Below are 22492 nucleotides of genomic sequence, written 5' to 3'. Positions count from 1 at the left end.
TAATTAAATTACGTATGTATGTATATTAAATTACGTATGTAATATAATCTTTTAATATCTAATATCTCTACTAATAAAATTTCAATTTTTCCATCATTTAATTAATAGATCTTTAATGTATCGTATCTTAAGAATATATATATATATATTTATTTATTATAGTCTGTCGTTTATCCTTTAATTCTTCATGCAGTTTTCCCCCGCGCATGCGGCAAAACGATATTAAAACAATCGGGCGTTGTAAAGCCTGCCGGTCCCCTTTAAAATTTGCAAATACACAAGTGAAGTGCGAATTTATTCGTCAGTTTCGAACGGCACGGAGGAGGATCGCGATTCAGTCTCGGTTCGGCGCCGTGAGCCGTTTACGCGAAATGGAAAAACGGCCTCTCCTTCGTCGTCGGGGAGGAGAGCTCGGCTGTATGCCGCGAGAGGGATTAGCATAGCCCCCTCATTAAAATACAAACACAATTTCATCGGTACGCGCATAGAACGCCGTTTTGCTCTGCAACTGCCAATCTCGAAAACCAACCCGTTTCTACACTGAATTCGACGTATATCTCCCTTTATTCTTTATTTCTCTTCATCGCAATCCTTCCAGCAACACCCCTGATATTGCCTGAACAACTTTTAATCTATATTTTTGTTAAGTCGCTCTAAATAACATATATATTAATTTATTATGGCAATATAATGCGAAAGAATACAATAAAATTTTTATCAGAAATTATAATGAATTCATATAATACTCAATAAAGAAATATGTATAAATTTATGATTAAAAGTATCTTGACATGCATCCGGAAAGATCACATGAGAGATTCAACTAAAAGGAAAGTGCGATGGAGCGAGCAGAGCTTCCACGTGGTCGATCGCCACATGCAAATGCTCTATCTTTGTGTCACCCCCGAGCCTGTCTACCATTTCCCTCTATTCATCTCCTTTGTTTTTTTGTAAGCGACAATGCGGCATATTCGCGACGGTATTATCGCGAGTCATATTTATTCTATTTTTATCCCAAAATTCAGTAAAAAGAATATTATTGCAAAGCTATAACAACGTGAATTTTGCACTCAATAATTTAACAAATTTAGCAATTTTGTAAAATTAAAGAAACATAAAGATAATTAATATCACTATTATATTTTTAAAAAAGGATGGGGCTTTCTAAAATGTTCTCTATTTTTAGAATAAAAAAAATTATAATTGCAAAGAAAAGAACGAATTACATTTAAATATCAAAATTGTTGAGAAATATATATATATATATATATATATATATATATATATATATTTTCCTTTGTAGAGAAAGAGATTTTAAGAAAATCATAATAAAACACACATAGTTAAATCGCGCTTTCTTACGCCTATGTTGCGACTTGTCTAGAAATGTTGTGTGACGCAAGACTTATTCCAAGTGAGATCGAAAAAACTTTCGACAAATATGCCACTATAAAGGAAGATTATATAAAGATACATTTCTATATATCTTTAGTAAATACATAGATAACAATAATCAATGGTTGCATCGTCAGCGAATAGAAAAGACTGAATGCACAGACATCACGCGGTCTCTTAGGGTAGTTGGACTTTATTGACCGTAGAGAGAAAGTAGCCGTAAACAACTCTCCTAAATACCCCCGCAAGCCTACAATCATCAGTATAACCGTTGCTTTAACGACCCTAGCTTGTTTACCGATCGTGGATGCCTCTCGGGTGATTCGACGATCCAGAGCGTGGCGAGCCAAGAGATCTGCCCCGGAGAGTATCTATCGTTACCGACTCCCATTAATTTTACGTTCTTTCCACGGAAACACCTGGATCCACTTAATTACTTACGCGTTTGCTTACCGCGCATTTCCGTGGCTTTTTCCCAACTAACCGCGAGGAATATGCTTAATAGCAGCTTATTCACATAAATGGTAACATTATAATTGAAAATAATTTGAATATTATGAAATTGATCTAGCCTTAGTAAAATTTTTGTTAAAATGTTAAATTTCGCAATTTATTAAGTTTTAAAAATGATCGTTTAATTAATAACTAAAACGCGACTCATATAATTTCTATAGTCCGTTTAAATTAGTAAGCTTATTAATAATAATTATTATATACACACATGCATTCTTATTAATATTATTTTAATTAATATCCGATTGTAATACATATAAATTTATATAAATTTATTTAAATACCGTCTTCTCATTGCAAATTTAATTTTTACCATTCCAACTTTAATTTTTAAATGAGGGATTGTTTTACGAAATATCCGCAATAAAATTCATTAGATAAGTCTATTAAAGCGTATAATATATAACAGATCTCCTTGATCTGGTAGAATATTCAATGAGCGTCGTAAACACCATCTCGCCGTATCTATCCAGGAAATCGTCAAAGACCAGAGGATGGAATATTTTGAGGGCAAACAACCCATTACATGCCGGCATTAATCATAGGAAACGCGCACCATGCGAAATACGTGGCATTTCTTTGAAGGGCGGCAGGACCAGCAGGACTGGCACAGGCCCTTGCCAAATACAGAATCCGTTTGACCGTCAAACGTACAGAGCAGAAAGCTTTTATTCTTTCCACCCTTGACTCGTTCTGTGCTCTGTGGAGGAGCCGCTCCAACCCCTTTCCAGTCTCCGAGCTCTTTACAAAGAGAGATATTTACAAATATTTCGCAACTAAAAACTCGTTCGCGCCGCAGATGCTCTCAATACCCTCTCGAGTGCCAGCTGACAGTCGATTTCCCAGCTTCCTTCTTTCCCGCGATATTCGAAGACGCGCTGCCACCCCGACTTTCGCATCACCGAGAACGCATCGCTCCGGAAATTCGAGAGAGAATCGTCTTTGTCTGTCCAAGTTTAACTTCCCGTTCGCTCCGTGCAACGAATTTCGCTACATGTTTCATACACTTGTGACAATACTTTTCAAGTATTATCGATAAGAAGAAAGAAACTGAATGCGAGCTTCTTGTGTAATTTCTTCGACTGGGTTTGAATACTCTGTTATTCAACATGATTATTTTGTGCCACGCGTATGTAAATAGATTGGAGATTCAATTATAACGGAGATTTAATTTCAAACTAAACTTTAATACTAAATGTAGAATTGTTGTCTAAGTAATTTTTTAATAATAATATATATAGTTTTTTAAAAATGTTTATAGGCTCGTAAATAGCATATGTTAGTATTGATTATATTATTGCAAACTGCTTTAAAAATCAGAGATAAAATACTACACAATATTTCCCGTCCCTCTTATAAAAGTAGTACATATTATAAAATATACAACTTTACACGTTTGTTTCACTTCTTTATCTATTTTTAGTCGGCTGATACATGCAGAGCCGATATCTTCGGTAGTTATTCTTTGCTGGCTTACTAGGGACCGAGATAAGGCAAATGCCGGCAGTAATTTGAACTTGGGAGGGAATCGCCGATAACGCGACCCCACAGTGTGTTCATTGAGTGCTAATACTGTTTATGCTCTTTTGTAGCATTTCTATGTGCAAAGTTTCTAATAGCAAAAGAATCAGATATTCCCTTTCTAAAAAGGCATGTTATAATACTTTTAATTTGATTAATATTTTTGACAATTATCAGCTGATTTCTGTCAAAAAATATTAATCGCGGATAAGATATTATAACATATCATTTAAAATATATTACTATTTTAATATTTTCAACATAGTATATATACCCTCATTACTATAAAAATGTTATAAAATCAACAATTTCTCACTCACCGATACGGGCAATAGCGGAGTTGTAGTACACAGCACGTTGATCTGAAAACAAAATATTCAAATTATGTATATTCATGTGTAGGGGGAGGGAGGGGGGGGGGTGTACAGAGTGTTTTGAAAGTCTGAAAACGGTCGAATATCTCGATGTAGTTTAGAAAAAAATATTTTTATTTTGCATACCTCACAGTTGTCCAGCTGTCGCCCGATGCCTCCCCGGGCCTCCTCCTCCTCTCATGGTAGCACTCGCGACACTCGCGAAAACACGAATAATTACGATCGCCCGACACTTTACACGGCACTCCCGACGCGTGAATCGCACGCGTATTTCGCGTACATTGCGCAATGAAAAAAAACGATGCGAACACTATAATCACGAATCAACGTCCGTTCGACACTCGAAAATCTCGCAGTCAAACTTGCCCCAGTGTCGTCTGATGCCTCCTCGTGCTTCCTCTTCCTCTCCTATATGTAAATCTTACCTGTAATAACAAATAAAATATATACATATATACATATAGAGATTAAACAAATATAAAAAAAATTATGTTTCTTAAAAGAAATGTTATTATATATTTATTTTGCATACCTTACAGCTGCCCCGATGTCGCCCGATGCCTCTCCGGGCCTCCTCCTCCTCTCTTGGTCCATGGTAGCACTCGCGACACTCGCGAAAACACGAATAATTACAATCGCCCGACACTTTACACGGCACTCCCGACGCGACGCGTGAATCGCACGCGTATTTCGCGTACATTGCGCAATGAGAAATAACGATGCGAAAACTATAACCACACGAAGCAACGTCCGTTCGACACTCGAAAATCTCGCAAACTCGCGCGCAGCTTATCAGCAATGCTACCTGTAACAAATAAATAAAAAATACATATATAGAGAGATACTTAAACAAATATAAATATTAATATTTTTTCTCAGAAATTAGCTAATTAAAGCGTTAATTTGCTAACGAATTTTTAAAATAATGTTATAAAAATTAAAATAATAGGTTTTAAATAATATGTTATAATATTTTTGACAGTTATCAGCTGATTTCTGTCAAAAAATATTAATCAAGAATAAGGTATTATAACATATTATTTACAACATATTACTATTTTAATTTTTTACCATATTATTATTTTGAAATTTAATTTGCAAATTAATGCTTTAATCAGCTGATTTCTGTGAAAAAATATTAATCGAGTTTAAACAAATTTTATATTATTTTTTTTAAATATTCTTTTTAATATAAAATCGAAGAATGGCGCGCGCGTAGCGCGCGTTTGTGTTGTTCTAGTTTATGAAAAAGATAATAATAAAATGTATAATTTTGTAATCTCAAAAAGATAACATATCTCGCCAAATAAAAAATTATTTAACCAGCCAAAATAGTTTGCAGAATTTTAAATAAAATACAATTAGCTTTAGTTCTATAAAATTAGTTTATCTAAACATTAAGAGTGTTGACTTACACTTTGAATTTTGAAGAATAATGACATAAAAAATAATAAATAATCAAATATAAACGTTAATTACGAATTAAAACGCTTAAGTCGTGCCGACGGATGATTACGTAGTTCAGGTGGCCACTACTCAAACTAAATCCGTACCTCGATTAGTATGAGAGATCGAAGGGACGGAGGGATGATAAGTACTCACCCTTGAGGGGTAGTAGGTGTGGCTAACGGTCGAGTAAATGAAGGGTCACATTACGAGTTAATGTTCAGCTGTTACATGTAATTCGCTTAATTGTCCGACCGAAGGGATGCAAAACTATGCGACAGTTGTGCCGCTCTCTCGGTGTTTAACCCGGAAATACCCTTACGCGCTTAGTCTACGGTACCGACAATTTCAATTACCTGACATAACTTTACATATTGCGCGCATGCTCAAAGTTGTGCGTTCAGGAATACCTTGTACTGATCTAAAGTAAATGCTATGTTGATCCGTTAACTATATTAAAACCTTAAATTGTTGTATGTGTATCTTTTATAATTGTCAACCGATTCTGTATACGTTTAATTACACATACTTATTGTTAGTAAGATTTAATTATAAAATATAACTACAGAATTTTTTGCTATTATATAAAATAAAAGTTAATATGAAAATTTTAAGATATATAACAAATATACATATATAGATAGAAGAAATATATGTATAAAATTTCACGATTTTATGAATTAAATTATTTTCAACAACTGAGTTACAATAGGTTTCACTTTGCAAGATATTTTATAACGAACATGTTATGTTCCGTACCCCTTTATCAGATTGCACATTTACAATAGCAAATTAGATAAGCGAGTGTCTGAATTAAATTCCAAAGCAAGAGGTTAAACGTCAATTGCCATCCTGTATTTATACCTTGAACCGCAACTCGCGGTGTCTCGCGCCTGATAAAAACCGCTTTGTTTCAGAGAAAAGCGGACTTTATTTCGCTCCGCGTAGCCCGCGGCAGCGCTGGATACTTATAAATGTTTTGCGCCCTTTAATGGAGGAGGCGGCAGCAGTGTTGTGTAATTTTACGTTGCGATAACAAGCCGAGTACAAACATGTAACATTACCGTCCGCGAATCTTATTATGTGTTAAAATCAACTGGCCGAACACAGAAGAGTCCGTTGAGAGCACGGTGGCGGGGTATCGCGGGGGTGATAAAGGATCTACGCTACCTCGAATCTTCACAAAGTGATCGCCCCGGGACATTGTATTCCCTCCACCTGGAACAAGCGTGCGAAGTGTGCCGTACTGATTACGTTCTCGCAGAGCTGGAATTTTCACTTGCACAATTTACTTATTTCTCTCGTATCAAAGCAAGCAGTAGCCATGTAAAACGTTAAAGTAACACTCCGCCGAGTAAACTACTACCAGCCAAATGAAAATAAAGCATCATTAATATTATATTTGCTGTTTATCGGAATAATGCACGACACAATTTTATTTACAGATTCTCATTTTCTACGTATTAATTATGAGCAAGTGCTTATCAATTAAACTATCTTTAGAGAAAGAAATAATATAAGCATGCTCTTATCAATCTGTGATCAATATATATATTATGTTTTCCAGAGAATTTTCAAATTAAATAATTTTGAAATTTATCTTTTTCAAGTAAAAGGTAAATTTGAATGAAAAAATAAAAACTTTAAATTTAAAAATTATTTAATTTAAAAATTCTTAAAAAAACATAAAATAGAAGAACGTAAATATACGCAGCATAGTGAATACATGTAACAAAGAACGTATGCTCTCTCTAAATTATTTTTAGACTTTATTCATCTTAGAAAGAAAAATCTCGAAAAGAAAAACTTTTATTATAAAGCAGAATAAGATTTCCCTAATCTACTAAAACGTAGCTAAAATGAATTGTCCCATAATATTATCAACAGCATTAGAGCGTGTTTGATACAAATTAGCAAAAGATCGTCCAAATCTTGGCTATCTATCGCATGGATTGACGCGTAAGAAGCGAAGAAAAGCCTGATGCGGAGAACTGGCGGGACAGGAAGCTAAAAAGGGCGGTTAACAGGAGCTTCGAGGCAATAAGCGACTCTACAAGCTTTGGGAGGCGACGAAAGATGACCGCACAGGAAAAGCCGCACTGGTCAGCAGAAACAGCTCGCAAAAACACGGCCGGCCAGGCCTCTTCTCTACCCCTCGAAGCGAGCGACCCTTAGGGAGAAAGGTTCCGCCAATCCTCGCGTATTCCTCGATCGTTTCTTCGTCGTTTGACTGCTTCTTTTCGCGCCGATCAATGCCACGCATTAAAGAGACGTGCGAGTTCGTATTTCTCGATATAAACGACTTTAAAATCTTTATCATGATTAATATTATTTTCATTTTTAAAAAATTGAAACTATCCATTCATCGCTCGAAATGCTATTGTATGTCGATGCTTTATTATATTATATCAATTACACATAACGATGTATTAATTTTATTTATATATTATATTTTATTATAAGAGAAATAACATAACTAATAATAATTAAATAAAGGAGAAATACTAGGAAATGTTAGGTTTCTCTAAAATTTCAGCCCACACACAGCGATTACTTTGCGCTTAAAGGTGCGCTCATGCGTGTGCGTGCGTTTGGCTGTTTCGCTTCTTGCTCAAGATACGTGACTGCACCCGGGAGCGCCATCCCCCATGTTCCACACCGAGAACTAACGGAACCCAACCCAACCTCCGCCCTCGCCATTGCATACTTTATTGTGCGCATTATTTAAATGAGCGCAACTTCCCCGTAATCTTGCCACCGAGCAACTCCCACTTTTGGTCCCTGCTGCTCGTTGCCGTTTCGGCCTCTTCCACTTTCTACGTAGATTACCTAACTTTTAAGGGATGCGTAACCTTGAATTTCCTAGATTTTCTCTCACCTCGATCATCATATAATATCATCAAATGAGATTTTCCTTTTAAATACTACTTAAATTTTTTTCTCGAAGCAGAATAACGTATTATCATGAAAAAAGATAAAAATTTACTGGAGGTCGCAAGTGCAAAAGGAAAGCTGCGTGTGAAAGCATCTTAAATACGCGCCATTTCACCGTGATGAACGGTGGCATTTTCAAAGTACGATGCAAAAAGAGAGAGAAAGAGAAAGAATGTAGAAAAAGGTAAAAAGAGTGGGAGATGCAAGATTACCGGCGAAAAAAAAGTTTTACTTCGGCTGGTAGGGATTTTCTTTCGAATCCCCATATCCTATCGAAACGGGTCATTCGACGCAATGTCCACGGCTGGAAAACTCGAATGACCTTGGGAATCGCGATCGATCGGCGAAGCTTTTGGGGTGGAACGCTTAGGCCCACCCTTCTGATCCTCGCGCGATAGCAGCCGTAGTTTGCGACATGGAAACGAGCTATGCAACACGGCAGAGTCGAATGAGATTTATGCGCGGAGGAAAACCGATAAGTCAAACCCTTGTATATGGGATAGCTACGTAACGTCTGGTATCCTGCAAATGTCAATAATAGGTTGGAAATTATGGATGTTTGCCATCCCTATCCACGCCAACGGCATTATCAATTTTTGCCATCTCTACTTTCGTTGGAAAATATCGGTTCTTACGATACGCTTTAATTAAGAAAAATTGATTTCCTCTATTACAAGAGAGATAATAATGTATCATGCACACGTTTGAAAACGTTAATAAGTAATAGATTAAAAGTTATAAAAAGAAGCTTATTCGATTTAAAGATTTATAAAGTTTAATTTTTTGTGTGCCTTTAGTAATTTATATTATAAACCAATCTTTTTCTTACTAATTTCAAAATAAAAAGAAATTACAAAAATTCATGTAAGAAAGAGAAAAGAGAGAAATTAATTTCTGTCATTATATAATATTATTATATAATACTCTTATTATATAATAGTAAAATATATCGATAACTGGGTAAAGCATATTAAAATATTTGTCATGTCAACATTATTTATATAATACATTCAATTAGAAACAATAAGCTTTAATTAAAGCAATTGTTTGTGCTACAAAATAATATAATATATTTCTAATAAATTTTATTTTCAATAATAGATATCTATAGGATATTTTTTTTCGTCATATACTTAACGTTATCAATTAAACAAGAGCGCGATTTCTTTGCCGACTTCGGCTTCACAAAGAGTAACCAGAGAAATAGCGAGACGGTAGCAAAACAGGGTGAAAGATAAAGTATGGCCTTCCCGCCAATAATATGCCGACAAGCTTTATTTTATTTAAGCAGCCCCAGTTTTTCATTACGTTCATTCTCGCGCCTCCCTCTTCATCACAAGACGCACGCCGCTCTGCAGGGTGAATTGTGCACGCAAAGCGCGGCAGCCCCTATTACTCGAATATATTATTTACTATTCTTATTTTTGTCGGCCCGTACTCTTGTCTCCCCTTTACCCTTCCCAACACTCCTCAAAGAGAGTCGATCGCTACCCTCTAGAGGCCACGGCTTTGTGCATTGCGAAACGCACTTAATACAGTTCCGTCTATACGGTAAAAGTAGATGCTATCCTGAGAGAAAAAATTTATTACTAATCCAACATCATCCTACCATTCCTCATAAGATAACCGGTCTCTCAACTAAACCGCTCAACAAAAATGACAAATAGCGCAGCGAAGGAGACGCCTAATTTACATATCTGCTAATCTCTGCCTCTCGTCGTGTCTCCGGCACTAATTCCACACTAATTCGGCTCGGCAGGAAAATGCCGGCGATGAGATTGTCCGAATCTCCCTAGCGCCTTATTCATTGCGTGAGTTATATTACGGCACAACATTCGCCTTAACCCTTTGCCGAGACAGATAATAGATAAAGAGAAATCCAATTCCATTAATACCGTTTTTTTTTTGTCTTATTAAATTCTGCTATATCTATTCGTGTAATTACAATACGCGAGATTAAAAAATCATTTTTATTTGTCTATTATTATATTCGATACGTGTAAATTAAATTATGCCTTTGATTAGAAAAAGACAATGCATCTTGACACGATAATTTTTCTACTTCTTTATGTAATGCGAAGATGTTTTAAATAATAAAATGAGAAATGCTCAGATACAACCATCGTACGAAATCGTCGCGATGGCATGTGCCGTTGATTGCCGAACGTAATTAGTAATACTAATGTCACAGCGCGTCAGTTAAACTTGAATCAGTTCGTCATCTCATCCGTTCGTCCTTCTAATGAAGGATGTAACAGCACCGCCCCCATAAACATTTCGGAATCGTGCAGGTGTTGTCCCTGATTTATGACTGGCAATTAGAATCCGACTGCCTTATTTGCCATCGCCGTGTCTAAGAAGCGCGCCGGCATGTGAACACGACGCATTCTAATCTATGCCTGAGACCCCAATCCTGAATTCTAACGCCAGATGACATGCATACTCAACGCTACGCATATAATCCTTTATTAACAATCAAGCACAAACGAGAAATTAAATTTTATTTACCGAAATTTACATAAAAACGGATTATTCTCCTTTCAACAGATTATTCATGCTATTATTTCTGACTGTTATTAAACAATGTTACAAGTAACCAAATCTATAACAATATTATATATATATTATTGGCAAATATATAGGAATTGTAAAATGATTAATTAATGTCAAAATGAGAATTTATTTCTGGAGGCGCGAATTAATGTTTTTTTAATGCATATTATAGTACAAAATAATCTCTCGCTATTTTAATAATACATTCTTATCAAAACACAATACCGTAGTAAATTAAAACAACAGAAATAATGCAAGAGTAATATTGCAGGGAGTATAATGGAGAAACGGTAACAAATTCTAACAGAGTTTCACAGCAAGCAGACAGTGTCAGCTATGCGGATAAGGAGAGCTGACTTTACACTTCCGAGAATAACTAATAAGAATACGTTATACGCGGTATTAATAATGTGAGCTGTATAATGAGTCCATACCGTAAGCGGATTATAGAATCCAGGGGTGAAGTCGGAAGGAGACAAATGAAGAGAGATGGCTTGCGGAGACTGGAAATGCAATATTCTCCTGCAAACCCCGTCACCGTGGGGCACGCAAAATAAATAGATATACGTCGTTGCGGTTCCTTCGACGATTCAATAACTTTGTCACCGTGTAATATCGCGCTGTGTAACATCATGTTCTCATGTAATTACAACCAGAGTTAACTTATAACCGATATTAGCACTATATCGCATTTATTGCTTTTCGAAAGATAAAGATTCTTTTTACCTCAGAAATTCAAGTTTAAAATATAAAATATTACCATTTAAATTCATTCTAGGGCGATTCTACACGTTTATTAATTGTGTCTTTTGATTGACTTTTTTTGCAATTTTTTAGCATTAGAATTTAGCGTCAAATTAAATTTCATGAACTTTTCGAATCAGAATATGATATAGTTTCAAACAAAGGTCGACATCTCAAAGGATATCTCCGACATATCGATGTCGCCAAAGCGCTCACGGGAAAAGAAAGAAGCCGATTCTCATCATCGGAAAATAAGAGAACGTCGTGGCGCGGCGAAAGAGGCGCGAGAGGGAGATCGCGAACGGCACAATCTGCTTCGGGTGTCCTATCGGAGGTCAGGACTTCCAGGAGCGTATAATTAATTTCCCGTGTCACTCGGGCGGCCCCTACCAACCCCTTCCGATCCGCCCCACGCAAATCCCCCGGACCACGACGACAATATTGCTGGCCATTTCGTTCGACAGTGCCCGAGCGCCTCCGTCGCTTCTCCTCCGCCCGGATCCGCACGGAGAAAGGGGTGACTTTGCGAACAAGCAACCGGAACCAATCCCGCCCTCCCCTACTTCCCTCTTTTCCGCCCTCCCTCCCTCCCTGCCGTCGCGGTGCCGCGCTTCTCGAGGCACATACCGACCCGTCAATATCAGCCCCTGTAATTAAACATAACAGATCAACATTCGGCATTAGGTATATATATACGTAATGGAGCTTTCTCTGGTATCCGCATAGACGCCCTCGCGGAGGAACGCGGAAGGGTGCGTATGTGTGTGTGTGTGTATAGGTATCAGAACGATCTCCTGACCCCCAGTTAGTCGACTCGAATCGGTTAATTGGATAAATGTCCGATGAACGCCCGGGCCGTCCTCCGACGTCTCTCATCTCCTCTCCCTCCTCTCCCTTTCCTTCTCTCTTCCTCTACTTTTCTTCCTTCCGTTATTCTCTCATTCTTCGAACTCGCGACGGACTCGTTCCTATCTTCCCTATCTCTCGTACATCCATTTCCGTTCGTGTCCTTATTCTGGACTCTCATTGGGAAAACAATCGTTTATTCCACAAAGATGAATTTATCAGCTTATCATTATATTTTCTTCAATAGACAAAAGTTTTCTCAAGAGTTGCGACATGCTGCGTTTCGAGTTTATAGAATTTGGATTTAATGTTCAAGATTATAACTAATGTTTATTTTAATTTTCACATTTTCTTAGATATAAAATCTAAGATGTATTTGCAGTTTTAATTAACTATACGTGAAAGAAAATATCTATTCTTACTAAATTTTTCTTGTCAAACAAAAAATATTTAAGTTTGATAGCAGTATTATTAAAGAAATTATTACTTGAGTAGCCAACAGTTTCAGATGTAAACTAGTGAATATAAATTTTGCAATATAAACATGGCAATATCCTTTGAATTAAGAAAGCTTTGAATTTAATAAATATGTTTCAAAAAGTAAATATCAATTTTTTTTAACAATAGTTTTATATTATATTTGTATGCCTATTTATTTGCATTACTAAAATAAAATAAATGACATCGAACATTTTATAAAATATATGCAAAAATTGATTCACAGTTAAAATTATTTTCACCAACGTTGTAATTAATCAAAAGATTCACTTCTGTGTTTCGATGATGCCGCGCGCGATCCATCGCATTTGTCTGTTGAGACCTTTCGCGCAACGTGGAAGACAACGGCTGAAACTTTGACACTAAGTCTTGCTAATGACTGGGTATTAATGTAAACAGATGTGCAATTTTTTATCGTGGAGAATCCCGGCGTCATTTATTTTCCTGCAACGTCTCGATTCACCCTTAAATCTCCCCCCACCGTCGTTGGTTTCTTACGATGCCTCATAAACAACGCGGTGTTAATGTCTTTCATCAAGAGGGAGACAAGGAAGGACTTACGAGAGGGGAAAACTCAGCTTACTGATTTTAATACAATGATTCCAGCATTAGTGTCATTTTCTTGTGTTTTAAAATTATGACGAATATAGTTTACTTGAATAAGAAATTTTGTTAATAATAGTTTTATAGTTTGTAGCAAAACACAAAAGTGATTTTCTGTATCTTATTATTTGGTATACAAAATTTTTGTGTCAAACAATCCTTTTCTAAAAAAATACGTTATTAACATTGTCGCTTTTCCGCGATGCTGATTGGCTGTCTCGATTCGCGTTGTGCATTATATTCATAGCGTCGAGCAACTGTCATCGCGAGGGTTAGCAGTTTGACAGTTTGTACAAAATAAAATTAAATAAAATCATATTATGTTTTAAATAATATGTTATAATATTTTTAACTCGATTAATCGGACAAATAAGTTTATATTATAACATATTATATTATTTACAACATATTATTATAATTAAAATAATAATATTTTGTAAGTAATGTAATATGTTATTATACTTTATCCGCGATTAATATTTTTTGACAGAAATCAGCTGATAACTGTCAAAAATATTAATCGAATTTAAAGTATTAATACTTATTATTTAAAACATATTATTTTATTTTATTTTATTTTAAACAAACTGTCAAACTGCTAACCCTCAGGATGGCAGCCTCTCGATGCTATGAATATAACGCACAACGCAAATCGAGGCAACTAATCAACATCGCAAAAAAAAGGCAACAATACTTGCAAGAATCGACTTAACATGCCTTTTTTAGGGACTTTATTATTAGGGGACTAAAACAACACAAGCACGCGCCATTCCTCGATTTTATACAGAAATCAGTTGATAACTGTCAAAAAATATTAATCGAGTTTAAAGTACTATAACATTTTATTTAAAACATATTATTTAAACTTGATTAATATTTCTTCACAGAAATCAGCTGCTTAAAGCGTTAATTTGCTAATTAATTTTTAAAATAAGAATATGTTATAAAAATTAAAATAATAATATTTAAAATAATATGTGTTACAATTCCTTAAACTCGATTATATTTTTGACAGCTGATTTCTGTCAACAAATATTATTCGAGTTTAAAGTATTATAACATATTATTTATAACATTATTATTTTAATTTTTGTAACATATTTTTATTTTAAAATTTAATTTACAAATTAACGCTTTAATCAGCTGATTTCTGTGAAGAAATATTAATGAAGTTTATATAAAATTTATATAAAAATATCATTCTTTTTTATATAAAATCGAGGAATGGCGCGCGCGCTTGTGTTGTTCTAGTTCATAAAGAGATTTGATATAAACATAGAATTTATTTTAAAAAATAAATTCATGAGAAAATAATTTATTAGAAATATCTGGCAAAGATTTTCAACCATGTAATTCGAGTTTTTACTGTCTGACTGTCTGTTGGCTGACAGGCCAAGACAAATATGACAAAGGGATGAAAAAGCTAAGGGGAATGAGAAAAGAGGAAAGGGGTGTGAACTGCTCCGCAAGATGTTGCGGTCCATTACAGCCTGCTGGGCTCGAAAAGAAGGAGCACAACCGCCCACGACTTATCGGTAAAACATCATCGACACTGTACTGGAATACTAAACAATATAGCTCGATAGAATATGAAACTTTTTCTCAAAGAAAGAGTACATTTTTCAACATCTTGAGCTATTAGTATTAATTAAAATGTGGATTTTATAAATCTTTTATAAATATAAATTTCTTTTTTTTAATTTGATGTAAATAAATCAAAACAATAAAAATAAAATAGCGAAATAATATTAATATAATAACCGCTACATCCTCATTGTAGTATCGGTATACCTTGAAACTACTTTTTATTGTAGATACTGATACGAAATAACGAATGCGTCTGTATCGTGAGCGGCTGGTATTAGAACTGATTCAGACCCAGGAAACATTCACTCCAGGAGTATATCCGAGATCCATTACCAAGATCTTGGAAAGCAACCACCCGAAACCGATCAAGATTTGTGTTTCTGTTTTTATAACGTACCCTAACATTAGTTAGAATTTCAGAGTTTCAACATTATTGTTGTATAAAATTATAATTCTTCAAAAATTAAATTAATAATACAATTCTAATATTAGATGTAACATTTACATCTAATAGCAATACATATATACAATTTATATGATTTAACGTTTCAAATGTGTTGGAAAAAATTTCTTGCTTCGCTTATTTTTAAAAAAGTTCAGATACTTGATATTAAAAGTGACAATAATCAGGCTGATATTTCGTTATTCATTAATTCGGAATAATAAAATTTCATTGTGAACAAATGTGTATTACGTATAGTTTTAATTGTGAATCCATGGAGACTAAAGAGGCGACGTAAGAGACGAAAAGCAGACGTAAATCATTACACGAATCTACGCAACGCACGATCGTACATAAATATATCAATAGCCAAATAAAAATCCATGCAACAGCACAGCAGAAAACGGCATTGGCTTCTGAGAATATCGAGGTGCCCGACCCTCGCCACGAACCATCCACGTCGAGTTTATCGGTCGTTCTATGCACGAGATTTGAAAAAAACGATTTATTCGGAAATATGTCGGCTTTATATATCGTTATGGAGCATACAAGCGAGAAACGACATCGTGCCCACCGCCACCTTTTCTCCCCTCGCGAACGCACGTACTTCACCGTCCCCGTTCGTTTCGTTCGGTTCGCATATACGCGGAATATTTATTTTTATTACAACCACCTCCCGTGCTCCTGAGTCAACAGATTTCTTGTCACCGCATCGGTGCGAATCGATCCTAACGCGCTCGCGTCTCTGACGCTTCCGGAAATTAATAAATCTGCAAAATTTGAGTTATTTCTTTCATTCTCTTTCATAATTTCACGACTTTCGTGTAGGTAGAGCATATATCCCTACAAATTTTATGAGTAGACTGAATTCAATATTCGCCTTTTATAAAATATATTCTATTCTCTGTGTCTAATACTGAAGAGATTCGTGCATTTTAAATTTAATAAAATATTTATTATATTATTGTCTAAAGAGAATAATAGGAAATTAAAAAATAATGAATAGAAACACTCATACATTTTGTTGGAAAAGATGTCGACAAATAAATTTGATTGAAAAAGCAATATAAAAAGAAAGCAGTATAAAAAAAGATATGTATATATATATATATATATATATATATATATATATATACACTAGCGAATCCTGACGTCGATAATGGGGGGGGTTTTGCAAAATTATTTTATTTAATATTTTTGGTTTCATGATTAGCTTTTATTCCAGGATCAACGTCGATAGCTCTTTAATGTTTGTTTTTCTTTATTTATATTTTTTAAATAAATTCAGCAAAACTGTTTCTTTTAATTTGCAAGGGGGAGTTTTAACCCCCCCCCCCCATCCAGGATCCGCCAGTGTGTGTATATATATATTATATAGATATAAAGAATTTCTCGCCTAATTATTTTCATGCAACAAAATTATCTCATTATTTCGTCCTATGTCTGACTTAATCTATACTTAACTCCTTGAATGCGTAATGAGTATAATTTACAATGTATCTTATACATACATATTGTATATGTTATACAAAGATATAAAGAATTTCGCCTAATTATTTTCGTGCAACGAAATTATCTCATCATTTTGTCCTATGTCTGACTTAATCTATACTTAACTCCTTGAATGCGTAATGAGTATAATTTAATACTTTAATTTTTTGAAATAATTAATAGTCCACTAATCAATATTAATTAATAATATTAATTAATAACTTAAGTTTCTGAATCTAAGTTGCACATTTAAAAAATTCAAATAAGTTATTAAAAAAGTTATAAATTATTTATAAAATAAGGAATGATTCTCTCTAATAATCTCTAAATAATCGAAATATCCAATAAGTTCAGTTATGAATAACTTAAGTTTCTGAATAATAATTCGACAAGCAATTTTACATCGTTCTCTAAAACGCCCGTTTAAGTTCTCGCGTGCTCGCATTATATCGCTTTAATGTTTTCGAGAAAGCGTCCCTTGCGAAGTTGTCGGCCACTAGCAGGTCCAGTAAATCTTGCTTCTCCCCCGCCCCTCCTGCCGAAGAGCCGAGCCACCCCCGAAGCCACCCCTGGCCGCCTAGCCATTCTTATTCCCTCGTTACTCGCAGCTTCGCTCGAGGCGGCTCTCTCCTTATTATATCGTCTTTCCACGCCATAAAATCGGAAAAGAATTTCACCCCCAAGACAATAGAAACTAATAAATTTGATTACTGATTACACCCGCGAATTTTCGAGAGAAGGTGCGGCCCCTAATGCACGCCGAATCCACTCTACCGTCTTCACAAACCTCCCCCATGCGCTCGTTCTCTCTTTTTAAACTTTATTTTCTGATTAACATTTTTTCTATGCGATATAATACGTTCTTTATGATAGTAAATATAATATGATACTATGCAGTTATTAATATATTTGTTGAGAAAAATAGCCTGCTTAATATAAAAATATTAAAAGGGAATAAATTACTTGAGAATCACTTTTCATTATAGCAATGAATGGCATCGAGAAAGCATAAAAAATAAAATTGTAATAATATTATATTCTATCTTTGTTATATATAACGCGAATATATAAATTTTAGTTTTCTGTAATTTATTAAGATTATTTTTTTAATATAGGTTTTATTTTATATTAAATTTAAAATACTTTGATAAACTTTGTTAGATAAAATTGTAAAGAAATATTGCAACAAAAATATATTATTATACATTTTGTCGCAATGTTTATTTACAATTATATCTAGCAAACCTTATTAAAGTATTTTAAATTCAATATAAAATAAAACCTGCATTAAAAAACCAATCTTAATAAAACTAAATTTATAAATTCACGTTATATGTAATAAAGAGCGTAATAGAATAATATATCATAGAATAGTACGAATGTCTATACATATAAGAATTGTTATGTTAAATATTTCGTATTATCGTTCTGACAATAACGTCTAACGCTATCGTATATATTTATTCAGGGGAAGTAAGTATTTTTCGGGAATAACTGGAAAACGAAAGCGGCAGTAACGCTATCGTCGAAGTTAGATAACGGTCGAAGAGAAATCGTAACGGGAGGACTGGGATGGGTTTTTGGGGTGTGCACAGTTTAAACTTTCCGCGACCCTAAATCTCCGGGACCCGGCTTATGCTTCGTAATATCATAATATCGTAATATCGCGAGAGCGGTTTGGTATAATTAAAGTGGAAGTGTCTTTAAAATAGCCGCAGGTGATTGCGGTAAGAAGCCCCCCCACAATCTTTCCGCCGTTTTACGCTCCTTCTACTTTGCAAGCGCCAACAACTAATGTAGAAACCGCCTATAATGTGTACGAACCTTTCCTTACAAGAACATGATAAAGATTCTAGCTGAATTTGGCAGATTTAAAATCTTGAATTTTTAGAATTACTATTAAACAGTATTTCAATCAAATTAGATATTTTAAGTAGAATAAAGCAATATAAAACCGACTTTTTGACATCATCTTGATGCAAGCGTTTTTAATAATAAAAGCACATTAAAAAGAAAATGTTGTGTATCTTTTTCTTGACACACACATTGATTGCAATAATTAATACATATATTAAAATTTTTAATTGTAAAAATATCTGCTAATAAATAATATATCGAAGTAATTATATCTTACCTTTCATTATATTATTTTCACACAAATGTCCATAAATATATATAACTTTTCTGCCAATAGCATATACGGTATATTAACAGAATTTCTATTTTTGTATTCATTATTTTAACATTCATTATTCTTTAAGAAACAATCTTATAACAGCTATGAATTATGTAAAAATGTATATTTTTTATATATATAATAACAAAATTTTTATATAAAATTTACTTAAAAAATTTATACAAAAATAAATATAAAATTATATTTAATTTATATACATTTAATTCCAACAAAACACATCATAAAATTATATTATTTTTGAGAGTATAATATACCGTATTGCCTGTAATAGTATTATATGTAAACGATGTCTCATGAGCGGAAAATATGCTGCTTGTCAACTACAGATGTTTAATCTGATATATATCATATTATTATATTCTCCGTTTTTTTTCTGATTTTACTGATAGGCAAACAAATAAGATTAAAAAGCCAGTTTTCATATCTCTTTTATCCGCTTTTGGCAATGAAATTAATCAATATCTCAATGCACCCAAAAAATATTATCATACTTTTAATAATGCCAGCAGATTTAACTTTAAATAAATTTAAATTTTTAGTTAAAGATTCGTTAATTCGTTTGAAATAATTTTCCTTTTTATATCATGTTACAATATATATTTATATTATATTATATTTTAAAGAAAACTTTGAAATTATTTTTCGAATTCAATCATAGCATTGTAATAGTTGTATTCTGCACTTCTTGTTAAATAAACAAAAAAGAAAGGCATAAATTTTATAGAATATCTTGTAGATGCAAAAATTCAGAAAGTTTTTCAGCAGAAATTTTAAATGTAATTACAAACTATTTATTATTTTAATTATATGATCAGTAGATTCTCTTTTCAGAAGATGTATATATCAAAATATATGGAGAAAAATATCAATTGTAAAATAAAATAGATTGAAATCTTGATCATCTACTCATGATAATATAGAAAATTCATGTTGTATATGTCTAACTAATAGAAATTTAGTTTATCAGTTATCACATGTTTATCATACAGAGATGAGTTGTGAATATATCGTGACAATATATTATCGACAAAATAAATTGGAGTATCTATAAAATTCAACATTTCCAAGCGCCGCAAAATCAGAAACGGCGCGACATTCATTTATCTGTATAATATATTCGCTATGTAAATATTAGAAAAAGTATAAGCAACAATATATATATATATACATAAATGTATTCACATACCTAGCGATGATCACACATCAGCTCAGCTTCTCTGCATTTCTACAGGAAGACGTTGGAGATATAATGACGATCCTCAACACACAAAAGCGAAGCGTCGACACTGAAATCATAATATTCACATGTAATATACAATTGCACACGATATATATTCACTATATTTTCGACAATTTAATGCATCTATGAGACTCAACATTTTCAAGCGCCGCAAAATCACAAATCAAAATAATGCAACATTCATTTATCTGTCTAATATATTCGCTATTCAAATATTAGAAAAAGTATAATCAATATGATTAATTTCAAAATGACCAAATGTACACTGAGAGAATTTTCTCTTAAAATTTACCCTGAAAATCACAGTAATCGTGGCACAATATGGTATAAAAAGAATTTTATGAGAATTTCTCTGATTAATATTTATCACAATAAAAATAATATCTATCACAATAAAATATAAAATATGTTTGATTAATTTTACTAAACTGCATGGTAAAATTAATCAAACATGTTTTATATTTTAGTGTGTAGGATATTATTTTTATTGTGATAAATATTAATCAGAGAAATACTCATAAAATTCTTTTTATACCATATTATCCTACGATTACCATGATTTTCAGAGAAAATTCTAAGAGAAAATTCTCTCCGTGTATGTATATATGTATTATAAAATGTTTCCCATATTTCTTTTAAACGGTAATATTCTTAATTTATCCATTTTGTAATCCATCTATTTTGAAGTAACGGAAACTATCTATACAATCTAGATCTACATCTACATTTGCACAATATACTAGAAAATTCTCTCCGTGTATGTAAATATATATATACATAAATGTATATACATACTTTGCGATAATCACACATATCAGCTCAGCTTCGCTGCATTTTGGTGAGAAGATGACTGTTGGACGATTCCCAACACACAAAAGCGAAGCGTCGACACTGAAATCACAATATTCACATATAATATACAATTGCACACGATATATATTTACTATATTTTCGACAATAAATTGGTGCATCTATGAGACTCAACATTTTCAAGCGCCGCAAAATCAAATCAAAATAGCGCAACATATTCATTATTTATCTGTTTAATATATTCGCTATTATTTAAATATTAGAAAAAGTATAACCTATATATGACAAATTTCAAAATGACAAAATGTATGTAAATATAATGCATATGTACATAAATGTATACACATACCTGGCGATAATCACGCATCAGCTCAGCTTCGCTGCATTTTGTCGAGATGACCGTTGGCCATATCATGACGATCCTCAACGAACGAAAGCAAAGTGCGCGCGCGTCGACACTGAAATCACGATATTCACACGTAATATACGACTCCACGCGATATATTCAAATGTCTTCGACTACAACGGATGTCCAACAAGACAGACTCGCGAAAGTTTGTACAACATTCACTTTGATACGGTAATAATGACAGAAAATATACGGAGCAATTCGAGTACGACTGAGACCGTCCCGGCGCGTTTCACGAATGATCACGTGACACGTGACGTCACTCGAGTCTCGCAAGATGGTTGCCGTTTCTCGCATGAAATATCGAAACGATCAAGACTACAACTTCACAATAGTCCGCGACTTCTCTTGCCATTATAAATGCTTCGAATTGTTTGATTGATTAATTAGGACAAAGAAATCTTTGTTCTTTCTGTCAATATTCACTTTTATGTGGTAACAATCACAGAAAAGTATACGGAGCAACTTAAATACGACTGACAATGAGACCGTCCCAGCGCGTTTCGCGAATGGCCGAGTGACTACGTTACTCAAGAGTCTCGAACTATCGCAGTATCGCAATATCGAAATATCGCAATATCGAAAGTTTGTTCCTTTATACATATATATATAATATCGAGATAATCAATATTACAACTTTGCAATAATCTGCGATTTCTCTTGAAATTACAAATGTTTCGTATTGTTCAATTAATTAGAACAGAGAAATCTTTCTTCTTTTTATCTTAATCAATCGATCAAATTATTCAAAGCTTATTTATAACGTTATATAAATTGCACTTTACGTAGCAATACTTTCTGTACTTTTTCTGTATTTTTAATTGCACTTCCTGCACTTAATATAAAATAAATGTATATTTAGTTTAACTAAATATACATAAATATATGT

The 22492-nt window shown here is 33.6% G+C and overlaps 1 protein-coding gene across 1 annotated transcript in view; it reads right to left on the bottom strand.

Moving 5' to 3' along the window:
- Positions 1-21934, bottom strand: part of Foxp (forkhead box transcription factor P) — a 330454-nt gene extending 308520 nt beyond the window's left edge. Inside the window, exons 1-6 of the mRNA XM_083044679.1 lie at positions 21544-21934; positions 21180-21275; positions 20331-20430; positions 4336-4608; positions 3930-4228; positions 3750-3791 (exon numbers count right to left, since the gene is read on the bottom strand). The gene's annotated coding sequence lies outside the window, so the exon portion shown is untranslated. The remainder of the gene's footprint in view (positions 1-3749; positions 3792-3929; positions 4229-4335; positions 4609-20330; positions 20431-21179; positions 21276-21543) is intronic.
- Positions 21935-22492: the final 558 nt, after the last annotated feature.

This window comes from Prenolepis imparis, unplaced genomic scaffold (assembly GCF_030444845.1).
Source record: "Prenolepis imparis isolate NDT839.2.m4 unplaced genomic scaffold, iyPreImpa1.0 SCAF_8, whole genome shotgun sequence".
In the NCBI taxonomy this organism is placed as follows: Eukaryota; Metazoa; Arthropoda; class Insecta; order Hymenoptera; family Formicidae; genus Prenolepis; species Prenolepis imparis.
The sequence above is the reverse complement of the archived record's forward strand: the minus strand, read 5'-3'. Positions and strand labels throughout refer to the sequence as shown.